Source organism: Xiphophorus hellerii, chromosome 21 (genome assembly GCF_003331165.1).
Source record: "Xiphophorus hellerii strain 12219 chromosome 21, Xiphophorus_hellerii-4.1, whole genome shotgun sequence".
Lineage (NCBI taxonomy): Eukaryota > Metazoa > Chordata > Actinopteri > Cyprinodontiformes > Poeciliidae > Xiphophorus > Xiphophorus hellerii.
The window spans coordinates 4575024-4591491 of NC_045692.1; positions in this window are offsets into that span (position 1 = coordinate 4575024).

The following is a 16468-nucleotide window of genomic DNA, read 5'->3' on the forward strand; positions in this document are numbered from 1 at the left end:
TTTCTGTATTAAAAAGAAATGAGTTGCAAAGTTTCAGTACATATCAATGTGATATTTTAATGCAGTACTCACGGTTCTGATTTTGTTTAATTACATACATTTATACAAGAAATTCATCAAGCATGACTTTATAAACTAAAAAGCATCTAGCTTAGTGGACACTTTACTAAGTAGGATATGTTCTGAATCCACTAGTTGATAAAAAGCCAGTAATGAAGCACATTAAAATTTTGGACAAACATAACAAAAAGTGGTTTTAAGAAATACGTTTTTCAGCTTTTAGGTACCCCTTAAGGACATTTGAAAATTAATTATAATTGCATACATAGAACTAACAGGATTAATTTCTGTAACAGAATCTAGTCACCTATTTTGAACCTGAAGTCATGGAGATGGTCTATTATTTGTCCTTCCAATCATGGACAATCACTGATAACTCGGACATCACTCCTCAAATATGTGTGATATGTATTTTTATATATTTAATATATATTCATCTTTTCATATATATTACATAGATTACTATAAAGACATATATGCAAAGAAATGTATAAAACTGTACATAAGGCCATGTGAAAATATAAATAGATTTATATCAGACGCGGAAGCCTCCATTATACTCCCAGATTTGTACAGAGGTAGGGTAGAAGTAGGGTTAGGGTTGGGGTTAGAATGGTTTTAAAACAACAAAGAGGACCTAGGCTGTCCCTGGGTCCAAGCTGTTTTATTTAGATTGAGGAGACTAGTGGAAGGGGAGTTTTTCTTTCCTTTGCTGTATTAATCAGGGCTTTTTGTGTGTGAGTGTTTTTGTTGGGGAACACTTAGGTGCATTTAGTTGTATTTGTGTTTTCTTTATTATTATTCCTCCCCCAAACTGTCTAACTTTATTTAATTGGGTTTTAACGATGTCTCTCGGCTACAAGGTTTCCAGGGCCAGCATAGACTCTTACTACCTCATAATTTTTACAAACTTATCTGTGTGATCTGGTAAAAAGAGGATTTAAGGTTCTCCACACATAACAGAAACTGTACCTGCTCACAAGTGCATTTTCTTTCCATGCTGTAGTCATCAAGCTGAACATTTATCTTTTTCTGTACAGTGAGAACGTTTTTGAAATCGGGTAACATTTCACCAAATGAAGTAATCAGAAGTCGGTAAGACCTGATGCCGCACACACTCCTCTCTGCAGGAGAAAATTCTCGCAGAAGCGCATCAACTGCGCTAGACGCTACAAAGCGCCTGCTCCAGCGTCCCGATCACAAATTATAGTCTGACAAATATTTGTCTTATACTGATTGATGGTGAGCTCCGCAATTGTTCTCTGTTCATTAAGTGGAAAATGTCAACGCACCAAGTGCTCAGGTGCGCATTACGACAGTCTGGATAAGAAACCAGTGAACTGCACTCTGTCCTTGGTCGGGGGCCGGGGGGACCCGACATATTATCTCAATGAAGTTTTTACTGGTTTAGATTTTTAGACTACCATTAGCGTAAGTAGTGTAACTATTTATTTATTTGGCGTTTGTCATTTGATGTGTGATTAGTTTGAGCGTAACGGTGGAGCTGCGTGCGCATTTATTGTCCAGCGCACTGCACTTGTTACTGTCTTACCCACATCTATGCTTTAATTTCTTTCCTTCCTCAAAGTCAGCTGGCTAATCCTCTATCTATGAAACACATAAGTAACATAACATAGCTTCACACACTTCTGCAAGTGTGGAGGAAACCAATCAGTTGTACAGTTTAACTTGGCGTCATGCCTTCAAGACAATACATAGGGGAAACTTGACCAACCTCTAACGGCGGCCGGCTTGTCAGTCACTGAGAAGGGCAAACTTAAAAAAATGTTTATAAATCCCATTATGACTCTTTCTGTAACATACGCATATTTTAACTACATTTTGAGGGAACATTTCAGAGTGTTTCGTTGACCACTAACTTGACCTTATTTCACAACTGACAAATAAGGTTGTCAAACATCATTTGTGCCCTCTCTCCCCCGAGATAATCCTGTAAGGTACAATGTGTTGATGGAGCTCGATGTGTTCCTTTCTTCTTTTACTCGGTCTGCCGTATAATGGCTGGATTCCATTTCAAATTCCTGCCGATCAGCCGTACAAGAATTCTAGAACTAACTATGCGGAGCTGTGATGCTTCAGAAATATTTTGTATGGTTTATAATAAAACATTATGGAAGATCAGGTCTGAAACAGGTTTCTCGTCAAGGTACTTCAGTCTAAACAGCTTTATTTAGACTGTTTCACGTTGGATCATCTAAGGAAATGTAGCCAGCAACATCCAGTACTTAAAAAAAGCACTTCTTTGGTATTGACAGATCAGTTCTGGAATATATATATATCAAGATATAGATATAAATGATTTATATATACATTACAGGTTTAGTTTATATATATATATATATATATATATATATATATATATATATATATATATATATATATATATATATATATATGTGTGTGTGTGTTCTTCAACATGTGCATGGCATTTGTGACATAATTTTATTAAAATGTGTTGGTGTTATATAGTCAGTTGATCTGGACATTAAAATGTATTTTATCATGTTCTTCATCAGTAACTTCACTTAAAGTTGCTGTGTTAAAAAGTAATTGTACTGCATTTGAAAGCAATTTTATTATAGCATTTCACAAATACAATCTCGATTGACAAAATACATGACACAAAAAAGGTGATGTTGAATTGTTGAAATTTTCATGCTTCTTGGCATGAAACAACTTCCAATTAGTTATATTTAAATTAAGTTATATTTATACATTTTTTTTCTATTTTAATAGACTATACTTTGTACATCCACATCAACCTTCAAAACACTCAAAAACAAATGTTTAAAGGATTTAAGACATTAGGTCAACTATTACAAGCCAAAATGTACAAACAATCCTGTTCAAAATTTGAAGCCTCAATACAGGCAAAATAACTTGTTCATGCAGTGACTCAACCAGCATCACTCAGTCTTTTACAGAACATGACAAAGACGTGTCAATAAACAGCCCAAAATAAGCCGAAAACAATATTACACAGAAAACTTTTTAATATAGTCAAACTGCAGTTATAGAAAAATGGAAATTACAACTTTGTAACACAAAAAAAGAAAGAGCAACATCATGGAAGGACTTGTTTGCTGTCTGAAGGAAGACGCTCTTGGGGGACAGCAACATGTGTGAATTCACTTGCAGGTTCCCAGGTGTCATCCCAGATTTTCCCGCTAGAAAAGATCAACAACAATAAAATCAAGTGGTGGATTTTTTGTGCAGTAAAGTTGACAATTTTCTCTTTCTAAAAGAGAGGTTGTGTAGCCAAAGACTTTTCCCTGCCTAAATCCCCCCCAATTAACAGCTAGTACATACATCTTGTTGTGTCCCAAAGATACAATATTATCTTGAATTATCATTAAGTATCCAATGACAAACTGACTGCACAGTCATTTTTTACCATTACACAAACAAGAAAAATCTCTCATAGTGCTTTAGTTTTTTAGAAAAGTCTAAAAAAAATAAAACACAAAGAAAGTGACCGTTTCAGATTTAATTTCCAGCTTGTATGAATTATAAAAGGCACAGTATTAAATAATTTATAGGGCCATAGTGCCTTTTCATAATATAATAAAGTAAGTCTGTTACCTTCAGTTATTATAAAAAATGAAGGCAACATGTTTGATAGGTATTCTATCAAAAATGACTTAAAAGAAATGTCACTTTGCCATTTGCACACTTTAAATTATGGATCCCAGGAAGAATAGCCATGTTTAAGGCAATGGCTATTGGAGATACAAATAAACCCCTTTGAAAATGTTTCTTTAAGAAGCGCCTGCTCTTCTGACGCTCTGCCTTCAGGATGTCATCACAACATCACTCCTCCAAGCAGTTTACAGCCATTCTTAGTAGAGTTGGACTGAGAAGATCCCTCACATGAGCTCAGCAGAGGGGCTGTTCCACCAGGTGTTTGCTAATTGTTGTTGCCACTAGCTTTGAGGGGTTGCATGTGGGATGTATGCTTTGTAGGGCACTATCTCAGCTAGAGACTGAAAAGCCAAGGAAAAGCTTTTGTGGCAAAAGGCCACAGAAAGCTTGATGACATTATAACATGATATACAGCTCCAAAAGTTGATTTTCCATTATACTTCCCCCTGAAATAGCAAAATAATATTTCTAATAAGTGCAAAGAAACACTTTACAAATTATAAAAACAAAATAAGAATTAAAGTCAGAGTGTACACTGAAAAATGAAAACTAGTATGGTGACTCATACTTTATAAACCTTCTAAACTTTACTCTTCTTTACATGGATTTACACATTTTCTCAAATTAGGTCAGAGGTTGATATTATATTATTAGTAGTTAAATATTTTTAATATATAGTAGTTAAATATTTTTAATATTTAGTAGTTAAATATTTTTAATATTTAACTACTTTAGAGTGGCCACAGAAATGGAAAAACTAATACTTAAAGTGTAACTAAACCCAAAACAAGTTTTTGTTGCTTATAAACTGTCTATCAAGGTTTTCTGTGTTTGTGAGAATTTTGTTTTAGTGCTTGACTCCTTAAGTCGGTAGTTGGGTTTTCCTAATAGTTACAGTGAAAGTCATTAACACAAAAATATGAAATAATACTATAACCATGTCACTCAGGACTCATTCTGGTATATGACCGTCTCACTCAGCCCCACTGCCCCACACGGTGGTTCTGGTTGAGTTGTGAGTGAGTATGGAGTATTGAGCGTTGTGGTGAGTATTGATGATAGCATCATTCTGCTTTACAAATGTGTGATTTATTTGTAATATTGACTAAATTGGAATGGGTCTGCTTTGCTATGATTACTGCCACAGGTATTCTGCAGGACAGACAACTGTTATACTGCAAGTCTTTCTAGAAGCGAGGGGGAATCAAAGCAATCTATGCTGCTTGCTCAGGCCAGACAGGCTACAGCAAGGCCGCAGAGCAATGTTGACTTAAGAGTCTCAAACACACAAAAAAGAGTGGCTACACATATCACTAGCTGTTTTGACAAAATGTCTGTAGAGGAGTATGAAAAAAATGTACGAAGATAGCAACAAAGTGGATAAGCTTTGCCTCTATCTTTGTTAATCTCCATCTCCAGTCATGTCTTTTCCCTCTGCTCACTTGTGTCAAATTTCAAAAGACTTGGGTTATGCTTTCAGGGCAGTTAGTTAAACTTAAAACAAATACTGTGTACTTGTCCAAAGGTTCACAAACAAGGCCAAGACAAGCATTATTGTTGTTTCAGAATTTGAGGTTAGTATAACAAAAATGTACGTTAAATGCACAGTGGCACAGTTGGTAGAGCTATTGCCTTGCAGCAAGAAGGTTCTGGGTTCAATTCCCGGCCCTGGGTCTTTCTGCACGGAGTTTGCATGTTCTCCCTGTGCAAGGTGGGTTCTCTCTGGGTTCTCCAGCTTCCTCCCACAGTCCAAAAACATGACTGTCAGGTTTTTTGGTCTTTCTAAATTCTCTCTAGGTGTGAGTGTCTGTGTGTATGGCTGTGTGTCCTGTCTGTCTCTGTGTTGCCCTGTGACAGACTGGCAACCTGTCCAGGGTGACCCCCGCCTCTTGCTGGAAATAGGCACCAGCAGCCCTACCGACCCCTGGTGTAAGAAAATGGATGGATGTAAAAGAAATAGTCACAGGACTAAGGAAAACAAAACTTACCCTTTCTCTTCTTATTTTCAAATAGGCCACCCTGACTTAACGAGATGGCATGGGCAGCAGGCGATTCATATGAATGTTGATTTGGCTGGTCTATGGGAGAGACAGATGGCAGAGTAGGAGGAGAGGCAGGTGGAGAGGTGCTTCTGGCTCTTTTCTTCTTCTGGAAAGCCGGAGAAGAAGGAACAATAGGAGGAGAAACAGGAACCAGATCAAGCACAATCACAGGCTCTTCCTCAGCTATGGTCTCTGTTGGTTCATAGACCAGGTTCTCAGCTTTTTCATCAGCCCACTGCTCTTTGGGTGAAAAAACCTGCTGTTCTGTGAAGGTGTCGGGCTGCACTGGTACAGACGTGGCTAGGAAAGACGTAATTTTACAGAAAACAGAAATAAATATCTATAGACACATATCTTGCTCGCTTTCTGTGGACTTGATATAATGCACTACAGAAGTACACACACTCTCACACACGTACATGCATTACCTTCAGGGAGGAGAAATTCATAAGCCCTTTGCATCTTCTCAAGAAAATTATTTGTAGTAGCAGTGGGCTCCAAAAGAGTAATTACATCTGCTACCCACTTGCTTGAAGACTTATCTTCCTTAGCAAAAAATAAAATAGGCTTATAGCCTAAAGCATGAAGTTTGCGAACCTGCAATTGATAAGAACATGTTACAAGTTACTAAAACGCACCATCCTATTAGAGCAGTTGTTTTTCATCATTTTGCTCATTAACAGAACTTTTTCAGTCTAAACTTTTCTACTTACTGCAATTTCTGCAGAATCCATTATGCGGGAAACATTTCTGTTTTTTAAAACTGTTTCCCTCCACTGATCATTGAATGTCTGAAATATTTCTTTTATTTTTTTTTTGGTGTAAAGACTCTGGTGGCAGGCGACACAACTTTTTCTGTTTGCCTGATTGGGCGTTTGACACTGTGCGCATGGCCTGAATTTGGGGCGAGTCATACTTAAAAAACACTGACAAAGAGCAAAATAGAATGCAAAGACTTATGATGGACAAACAAACAAACAAACAAACAGAACTGTTGACAAATTACGTGAAGAACAACAGACAAATTAAGAACACAAAGATGACGAAGAGATATGACAAAAAAGATGACGCAGAGATTTGACAAACGTGGCTCTTAAAAGTGCCTTTTGTGGGTGCTATGAATGAGCAGAAATGTATGTCAGATGAATATCTCAAAGAAGAACCTGTTGACATAAAAACAAAATAAATGTTCAGATTTCGGAAGTTATTTATTTCAACGTAGACAGGTGGAGAGAACTTTGGCTGTAATGACCCAAGTTCGTTTTTAATTCAAATGCATGACCTAGCTGCAATCGGTGTATTCAGAAAACCTTTAGGATCATCACAGCCTAGGGTTGTTATAGCAACCCTCAAATTATACAACAAACAATTCTGTGACTCTATCATGGCTAATTAAATGTATTAAGTGCAGGTTCAGCTGAACTCTCTGGGCTCCAAGCGGCTAATGTAGCTTGCTAATGCAGCTAGCTAATGTAGCTAGCGGCAACAAAAATTAAAAAAATACATGTTACAAACGTGTCCAAATGTCTTCAACCATTCGCGGCACAGTCCTACTACCATTAAGTCCTACAACTGCAATCACATTCTGTAGTATTTTCTTTTGTTTTATAATACAAAACCATTTCTGACAGATTCAGGTTTGTACTCACCGGGGTCCAATGTCGCATGCGATGACGTCAGCTTCTTCTTCTTCTTCTTAGATTTATGGACGGGTGGGATCTGTCCTTATTTTTATTTTAATCAAACGTTTACAGAACCGTCTGGCATGTAATCACAAAAGGAAATGCACCCTCACTCTTCTTAAACATTTTTATTAAAATTCTTTTTTTAATTATTAATGGACTGCAAACGACTTCGGAGGTGCATGCCGGTATTCCTTTCTTTTTTTATTATTGTGTAAAAATTAGAATATTATGTCCTTTACAATCATGAAGTTACGATGAAATCAGTGAAACTGGTGTAATTTGTGTCTGCTGTTAAAAAATAAACAGAAATGTAGATAAAATCACGGCTTCAGAGAACCGGAGGATCTTTTAAAACTGAAGTAAAATTAACTAAATTGTTAAAAACCTACAAATACATCTGCTATGCACGAATTGTGTGCCTTTTACAAAAATAGAACAGACTCGTCATCTTATTTGTTCCTAGATCGTCGGTTTTGGACGCTTAGGGAGCCGTACAGCATTCAACGAGAGAACCCTTCTCGTCAATTATTGACGCGAACGGGGTACCCGACGCGTCAATATGTGACGCTGAGGGAACCTGCCCAAGCGTCAATATATGACGAGTCGGGAGTGAGAACGTGTTGGTTTATTTGTTGTTTCACCTTCAACTTCCTCCACAATTTCCTCCAACTTTTCGGGCTCTAAGTGCTCCATCCAATGTACGGTCACTCCAGAGACTTGTCTTGTCATATCCTCTGTGTTCTCCATTATCTCTTCTGCTGTGTCTGCCTCTGCCTGCTCTACTGGGAGGAACATACATTGTGTAAGAAGGTTCTGGTGGACCACCAGAACCTTCTACTGAAAGGTGAACAGCAATACTGAAAACAGTATTGCTGTTTTTCTGGGCGCACCACGTACACAGGTATGTTGGGTTGCTTTTTCACCACAATGTAAGGTTGCGACTCCCACTTGTCCCCTAGTTTTTGCCGTCCCTCTATATGGCAGACTTTGACTAAGACTCTGTCCCCTTGGTTGAAAATCTGACCCTTTGCCTTCTGGTCATAGTACTTTTTCTGTTGACTTTTGGCCTGCTGAGAGGTCTGGTTTGCTTGGGCGTATACCTGTGACAGACAGTCATGAAGTCTCTGAACATATGCACTGTATTCTCCTGGTTCATTAGCAGTCTGGAGCCCAAAGATTAGGTGAACTGGGTGTCTAGGATGTCTGCCGGGCGGGCCGTGACTCTACCCGGTAGAGTCATGGAGTGAGCAGTTATATGCATGTGTCATTGCATCTAAGTGCTGATGCGACCGAGGTTTCAGTTGTGGCGCTAATGTCCCAAGCATATTCAGGAGTGTCCGGTTGAACCGCTCAGTGATGCCATTGCCTTGTGGGTGGTAGGGAGTTGTGTGGGTTTTAGTCATGCCCATACATTTGCACAGCTCCTTCACTACAGCACCTTCAAAGTTGCGCCCCTGGTCAGTGTGCAACTTAACAGGAAGCCCAAACCGGCAGAAGAAGTTTCTCCACAGCACCCTGGCCACTGTGTTTTGTGGCCAAATTGAAGGTATGTCCTCAAAGTATTAAATAAGCCCTTTGATTTTTCTAAAATTGTCCTTTAAGGATACTTTTAGTTACTTTTCATTGATTTTGTCGACGGCCTATAGAACTCTGGAATTGGTTGATTTCTTTGGAGTTGCGCAACAAAACAAAAAAACCAACTCATTGTTTATTGAAACAATACGTACGTCAATTAAGTTTAATTGACTTCAGTGTCAATTAAACTTAAATACAACTTGAAAGTGCACTTTACTTTGATTTGTATTCAAAGCATGAACAGTTAGTTACCTTTGGTAGATTGAAAACAGTGATTTTTTCAGTCACATCTGATTCCATACTGCAATGGGAATGCAACATTATTTTTCATTTACGGTTTACCTTGTACCAAAAGGTGCCTCCTTTCTATGGTATGGAATAAGTTAGCCCAGTTTATAGTCCATAAGATTCAACTTTTAAGCTCTAACAAGGTCTAAGTGCAAGTGCAGTATTTTGGAACCTTCCTTGAAAATTTCATTTGTCAAAGGTTTTATAAATCACACCTGGTGTTTGAGAGGTTCTGTTTTCTGTGTAAATCAATTTAGTCCTGGGTAGAACTGCCTAAATATTGTACTTTAAAGATTAAAGATTTTTAATTTAAAGGAAAATGAAGGGAAATTTCCCGATAACCACTTTAGCATTAGCAAGCTTCAGCCTTATAACTAAGGTCATGTAATTGGGAAGCCCGAAAACTTTAGAGTGTTAAATTACATAAATATTTTTGCATAACCATCGTTCTAACACACAAAAAGATTAAACGTGATCTGGCATAAATAAATCGTATGGATATGTACTTACATGCAATCATTAGCATTAGCACAAGCAGATCCGCGGATGCCGTTACTCTCTCTTGTTCTCCAACGCCAACTTGTTGTGCGGGGTACAGGTACCGTCTCATTTCACAAGTATTTTTTATAAATCCTGCTTTTCTTTCTTGAAGGCTCCATTTGAATTTTTTCGGTTCTCCCATAAGAAATCAAAACAGTTAATTCAAGTGAAAATGTGTTTGTCGTGAGTTTTGCGGTTAACCAATGTAATATGGTCAGTACCGCACCCAATAGTATTTTATGTAGCTTATACTTACCTGCATACAATTAATCTGTGACTGGATGAGCTGAAATACCCATTGAATCATGTTTCATTTTACTGAGGTCCCGAATTCCTCACTACATATATAAATCTCGCGCAAGTTTACATAGAAAAGAAATTGTACCTGAGGCTGCAGCTTTTTTGTGGTAGCAGAACCAAAAAGAAAATATGTATGTTTTAATTAGGTGGGTTAAAGAAAATAAGGTCAGTGTGGGCAGTGACATATTTGTGAAAAACAAAAAAATGCTTTTTGACCCGAAGAGGATCGGCTGGGTGGAACATGGGGACATTGGGAAGAAACCACCGAAGGATGGTTGGAAAGCCTTTCCAGCTCAGATTCTCAAAGTAAATGGTAAGAACATATTTTTAGTAATGTGTCCTTTTTCTCACTAAACATTAAACAAATGAAATATATCAGTTTTCTCAATTCTTATTCAATACTTGTACTGTTCTTTTGCTTTTATGTATACATATTACAGAAAGTCTCCAGGGCATTCGGGACACGGAGACACGCTGGATAGAAAACTAAAAAATCCATCCACAAAATTCAAAGGTATATATATATATATATATATATATATATATATATATATATATATATATATATATATATATATATATATACTGTATATACAGTACAGACCAAAAGTTTGGACACACCTTTTAATTCAGTGAGTTTCCTTCATTTTCATGACTATTGACATTGTAGATTCACACTGAAGGCATCAAAACTATGAATAGTTTTGATGCCTTCAAAACTACACTGTGCATATTACAATAACACTGTGCATATTTCCACAGTGCATGTGGAAATATGCACTAAACAAAAAAGTGTAAAACAACAGAAAAAAACCCTTATATTCTAGTTTCTTCAAAGTAGCAACCTTTTGCTGTGATTACTGCTTTGCACACACTCTGCATTTTCTTGATGAGCTTCAATAGGTAGTCACCTGAAATGGCTTTCACTTCATAGGTGTGCCCTGTCAGGTTAATAAGTGGGATTTATTGCCTTATAAATAGTCATGAAAATAAAGAAAACCCATTGAATTAGAAGGTGTGTCCAAACTTTTGGTCTGTACTGTATATATATATATATATATGTGTGTGTGCCTTATGTTCGAAGATCACTGTTCACATACTGAGTGGTTAGTTCCCTCAGCTCTTAGTAGAGACAACTTAAAGAGTTAACGCTAGCTTAGCTGAAACAGGTGCCGCGCACCAAGCTAATGCTGCTGTTGAGCGCGAGACCGTTAACCCAGCAACAGCGCGAGCTCGGGTTTTTTTTCTCTAAAGGGAGCGGGGGAAGCCCCGCCCCTCCTTACTCTTCGACCTAAGTTGAAATCTGCCTGACTTCACAAATGAAATGAACCAAGCACAGCGCACTTCTAAGCCGAGTGTGTGTGTGTCAACGGTTCACTTGCGGGATTGGCTCACTCAGTTCACTAAGAAAAGCTTTTTGGTTCTGTAGAAATTATTATTAATATTTTTAAATTACTTTTAAAAGGTATACCTTACGTTTTTCTGTTTTCTAATCACACAGCAAAAACTGGAGAGTTAAAATTTCAGGGTTAGACGTGTCAGAGTTAATTTTAACTCATTAAGTGTTTTTTTTTAACATTTAGCGATTTAAATGATGCCCAGTGTTGGAGTTATTTCGCAGAGTTAATTGCGTTGGTGTTGAATCAACTCTGCTGGGAGGAAAATAAGCTCCTCCCCTCTGCTTCACAGTCTTCGTTTGCTTTCAATCTGAACACGGCTCCATTTTGTTCATCTCCTGTTCTACACGGTAAGTATCCAACTTACTAAATCTTTTGTCCAGCACTATTACATTGACAGAGTGAGTGATTTGACTTTTTCTACTAATTACCACATAATTGAAAGGCAGCTGAATATGTCCATTTTGCAACAATTTTACACAACGTGTTAGCTAGTAGCCCACGTGGTAGCTAGTAGGACTTACACCTGATATTATTATCATGGTAATTCTTACAAAACATATTTTGTCGGACCATATACTGAAAAATATACTTTTATTTTTTTGCCGTTTAAAATGACCATTTTGGCCTTGTGAATGTAAGAGGTAACGACTATTAGCTTCCGTGGAACATCAATGAGCCGAAGTCACGTGCCACAAATAGCAGAGGAACGTTACAGTGAGGTGAACTCTTGACCTATACCTTATTTTGCTTTGTCTAGGTTTATCCCATGCTTAAATAAAATGCTGATCCATGTAAAGTATGGTGACCTGCAAAAGTATGTGAAGTTGGAGGAGGTCGAAGGGCTGTTTGACTTTAATCAGTTTCATGAGAAAGGTTTGTTATTTATTTAACATCTGTGTGGGGCATGGGCATTATTCTTTTCAATGTATGTCTATTTAACACATATTTTACACATTTGTGGTAAGTAAAAAGAGTAATCCATTGTATTTTCATTAATATGTCTCATACTAATCACATCAATATCAAGTAACTGTTAGTTTAAAAAAATCCAGCTAATTACAGAATTAGGCTCTAAATCTTGCCTCGTTTTTTCAGTCATTGAATGATTTTGCCTGCCACCTGAGTGCAAAGTTACATACAAAGATGCAACAGATACTGAAGTTGACTAAGAAATATTCAGTGACCTCCTTAGACAAGGCAATGTGGTACTGACAAATTAAATCAACTGTTATACAGATTTTACCAAAGAATGTCACTGATGTCTATTGTCTCTTTCTTCAGAGTTCTCAGAATGGTCATCTGCTTCTGAGTCTGACTCGAGCTTCAACTCAAATGCATCAACATCAACAATACTAATGGATGAGATACCACGCAAGAAGCAAAAAACTGAGAATCCTAATAACTCAGTGTCTGCTAAGAATGTAACAATATTTTTAGTCTGCCTAAATTCTGACATGTTTTGTCATATTTTGGTAATCTGCATATTGCATATCTCCTGTTTTTTTTCTTATTCATTTTATGGTTGGTGAGAAAACATTACTATCTAAAAACATTTATTGAAATGAGACAAATTTCTTGTTCTAAATCTTTATTGAAGTTCAAAACAAAAGAAGGTACACATTGTACAACAGCTGAAAATCTGCAGGATTTAACTTACACAATAACATATGAAATTAATAACTGCTTGCTTTGTAGTTATGTCCAGAGCAGGCCACAGTCATCAATTTAGGTGAAGTCAGTTGGCATATGAAAGAAAATTATGTAATATCTCATAATGAGCAGTAGCCCAGTTTGTTTTGTTTTGGCGCAACATGGGGGGATGGTGACGTCATCGGCCAAAATCATAACTTTTAATATTTCAGAAACCAAAGCTGCACAAACGACCGTTTTAACGGCACAAACCTGCACTAACGGAGCACTAACGAAGTAGCCGAGTTTGGTTTGTTTTGGAGCAACATGGGGTGATGGTGAACTCTGGATGACCTAAAAAATAATTTTTAATATTTCAGAAACCAAAGCTGCACAAATGAAAATTTTAACGGCACAAACCTGCACTAACGGAGCACTAACCACTCAGACTATTTGCTGAATTTTTTGACGTGGGTGGGGTGTCAGCTTCACTCAGCTGAAGTGAAACGCTTAGCCTCCTTGATGACATTTGGTTTGAAGAACACATCCCACTTCTGCAGCAGTCTGGATGAGGTTTCTTCACTGAATAGAAGACTGAAGTCTTGATCAATCTTTAATAACATGTAGAAATCAAACCATTATAACAAGGTAAAAATCCACATTTAAAGACTGTAACAACTCACTTTAACACTTACCAATCCCTTTGTGTCCAGGAACCTCTTGAACGTTGTCAGAATATCATTTCTTCCACTGGCATCTTTAATAAGCTTGTGATGGTGCTCAAAAGTCTCTCATAGATCTATCATTCATATAACCTTAGATCTGTAACATTAATTTAGCAAAATGTAAATTAATCTAATTCTTAATAGGCTCCAACAGTCTGATAGAATATATCACCAATGGAAGGATTCAGAGGGAGTGATTAATCATATTGATCTGCTGGGAAATGTTGATGATGGTTTATTAGCACTTAGATTTCCCAGACTGATCATCCTGGATCTCTGAGCAAAAGCCGTGCGGTACGGGTCTAGCAGCAGTCATCCTTCAGTCCAGCCGCCCGCTTTGTAAATGGACCTTTATGGACAGAAAGCATTTCTGTTCTGTAAATGTACATCTTATGCACATGATTCCATTATTTAGAATAAACGTCCACATTCCCACTCAAATGACTCCGACATGCTGTCTGCCCAGCTGAAAGCGCTACTGTTCAAACAGCCATTTGCACGATTTCTTTATTTATTTGGATTTTTTTTCTTTAAAATGTTTTATTTTTGTGAGGTGTGACCTTATGTGTCCTGAAAACACCTTTTAAATAAAATATATAGTTATTATATCTTGCTCTCCATGAAAATCTATCCTGTCAAAAGTATATACAAGTTAGAAATTTTAACATGCTGCAAAAGACGCCTGAAAAACCCCCAAAACAAAACCTGGAAATATTAACAAAATTTGTGCTTTTCAGCAATAACAAATAACGAATCAAAACATTCAGTTTTCATTGCTTTTATGCCATTTTGTCAGAGCTGGATGCTTGTAATCTTTTTTTGGCAACGAGTTCGTTTATGTTTGGCATGAGGTTCTGTCTTGTGGAGATTCTCAGGACGGACTGCAGGTTCTCATCAGTGAGACGACTCCTGTGTGCAGTTTTGTTAGTCTTCATCACTGAGAACAGCTTCTCACACAGATATGTGCTACCAAACATGCACAAGGTTCGAGCCGCATGTAGACGGAACTGGGGCATTGCTGCGGGAATGGAGTGAATAAACTCTGTGGGCCCTGCAGTGTCGTACTTTGCCTTTAGAGTCCCATTACACTGCAGCTCAATCAGTTCCATCTAAGTCTCCACAGGTGCAGTTTCCACGTCGACGGAAAATGGGTTGCGAATCAACTCGAAAAATTTTTTTTTTGTTCTTCCAAGTCACCAAAGCGCCGTCCGAACTCGGTGCCCTCAGTTTATCAGCAAAGTGCGTATTTGGAAACACCGTTGTGGTGTTGGTTCAGCATTACTTGGCAACAGGGAAAGTGGGGCAAGTCGCAGTGATGCATTTGTGTCTGCCATAAAAGCAGCTTCACTTGAAATGCCTTCTCTGCGTTATACATGTCAGTGATCATGCGGTAACGTCCCTGGAGCTTTAAGGCATTGAGATGAGCTGTTATGTCAGCCAGAAACGCCAACTCACATTTCCACTTTTAATCTCACAAAACGGTAGAGTACATTCCTTTACTGTCCATGAACGGACAGATTTCGTTGCCGAGCTCAAAAACTCTATTGAGAACTTTTCCCCGACTTAGCCAACGTACCTCTGTGTGATAAGGAATGTCGGCAAACGCTGAATCTATCTAACGTAGAAAGGACTGAAATTGCCGGTGATGTAAACCTTTACTTCGGATAAAGTTTACAATTTGTGTTACAGTGCTCATTACATGGTCCATCTTCAGGACTTTGCCACATAGTGAATCCTGAAATTATCCTGATGTTCTGTCTCATAGTGCCGTCTTAGATTAAATTATTTAAATACAGCCACAGTAGTGCCACAAATGAGACAAACAGGTTTACTGGCAATGTCAGTAAACATATACTCAACCTCCCATCGGTTTTGAAAGGCTGTTTGCAGAATCAACTTTTCTCTTCAGCTTCAATAACTTGCAGCAACAGACGCTAGACTTTATTGGCGCGGAAAGCGCTTGGCAAGGCAGCTGAAGTGCTGCATTATGTGATCTGTAGTTTATTGCGTTACCAGCGTTTCATATCGCGGGGTCATTAGTAACAATTATATACAGCCGTCAAATATAGCACTACAATATTAAGGAAAGAATTACAACATTAACTAAAGCATTACAACATTGAAAAAGCAAAATTACAAAAGGACTACAACATTAACAAAAGCACTGCAACATTAACGAAGCACAATTACAAGAGGACTACATTAACGAAGCACAATTACAAATTACAAAAGCACTACAACATTATCAAGCACTACATTATTAACAAAGCACAATTACAAAAGCATTACAACATTAAGGAAAGCACTGCAAAATTAAAGAAAGCATTACAAAACTACGAAGCACAATTACAAATTACAAAAGCACTGCAACATTAACGACAGCACTACAATATTAAAGAAGTACAATTACGAATTACAAAAGCAAGACATTAACGAAGCACAATTACAAATGACAAAAGCACTGCAACATTAACGAAAGCACTACAATATTAAAAAAAGCATTACAACATTAACGAAGCACAATTACAAAAGCACTACAACATTAACGAAAGCACTACATT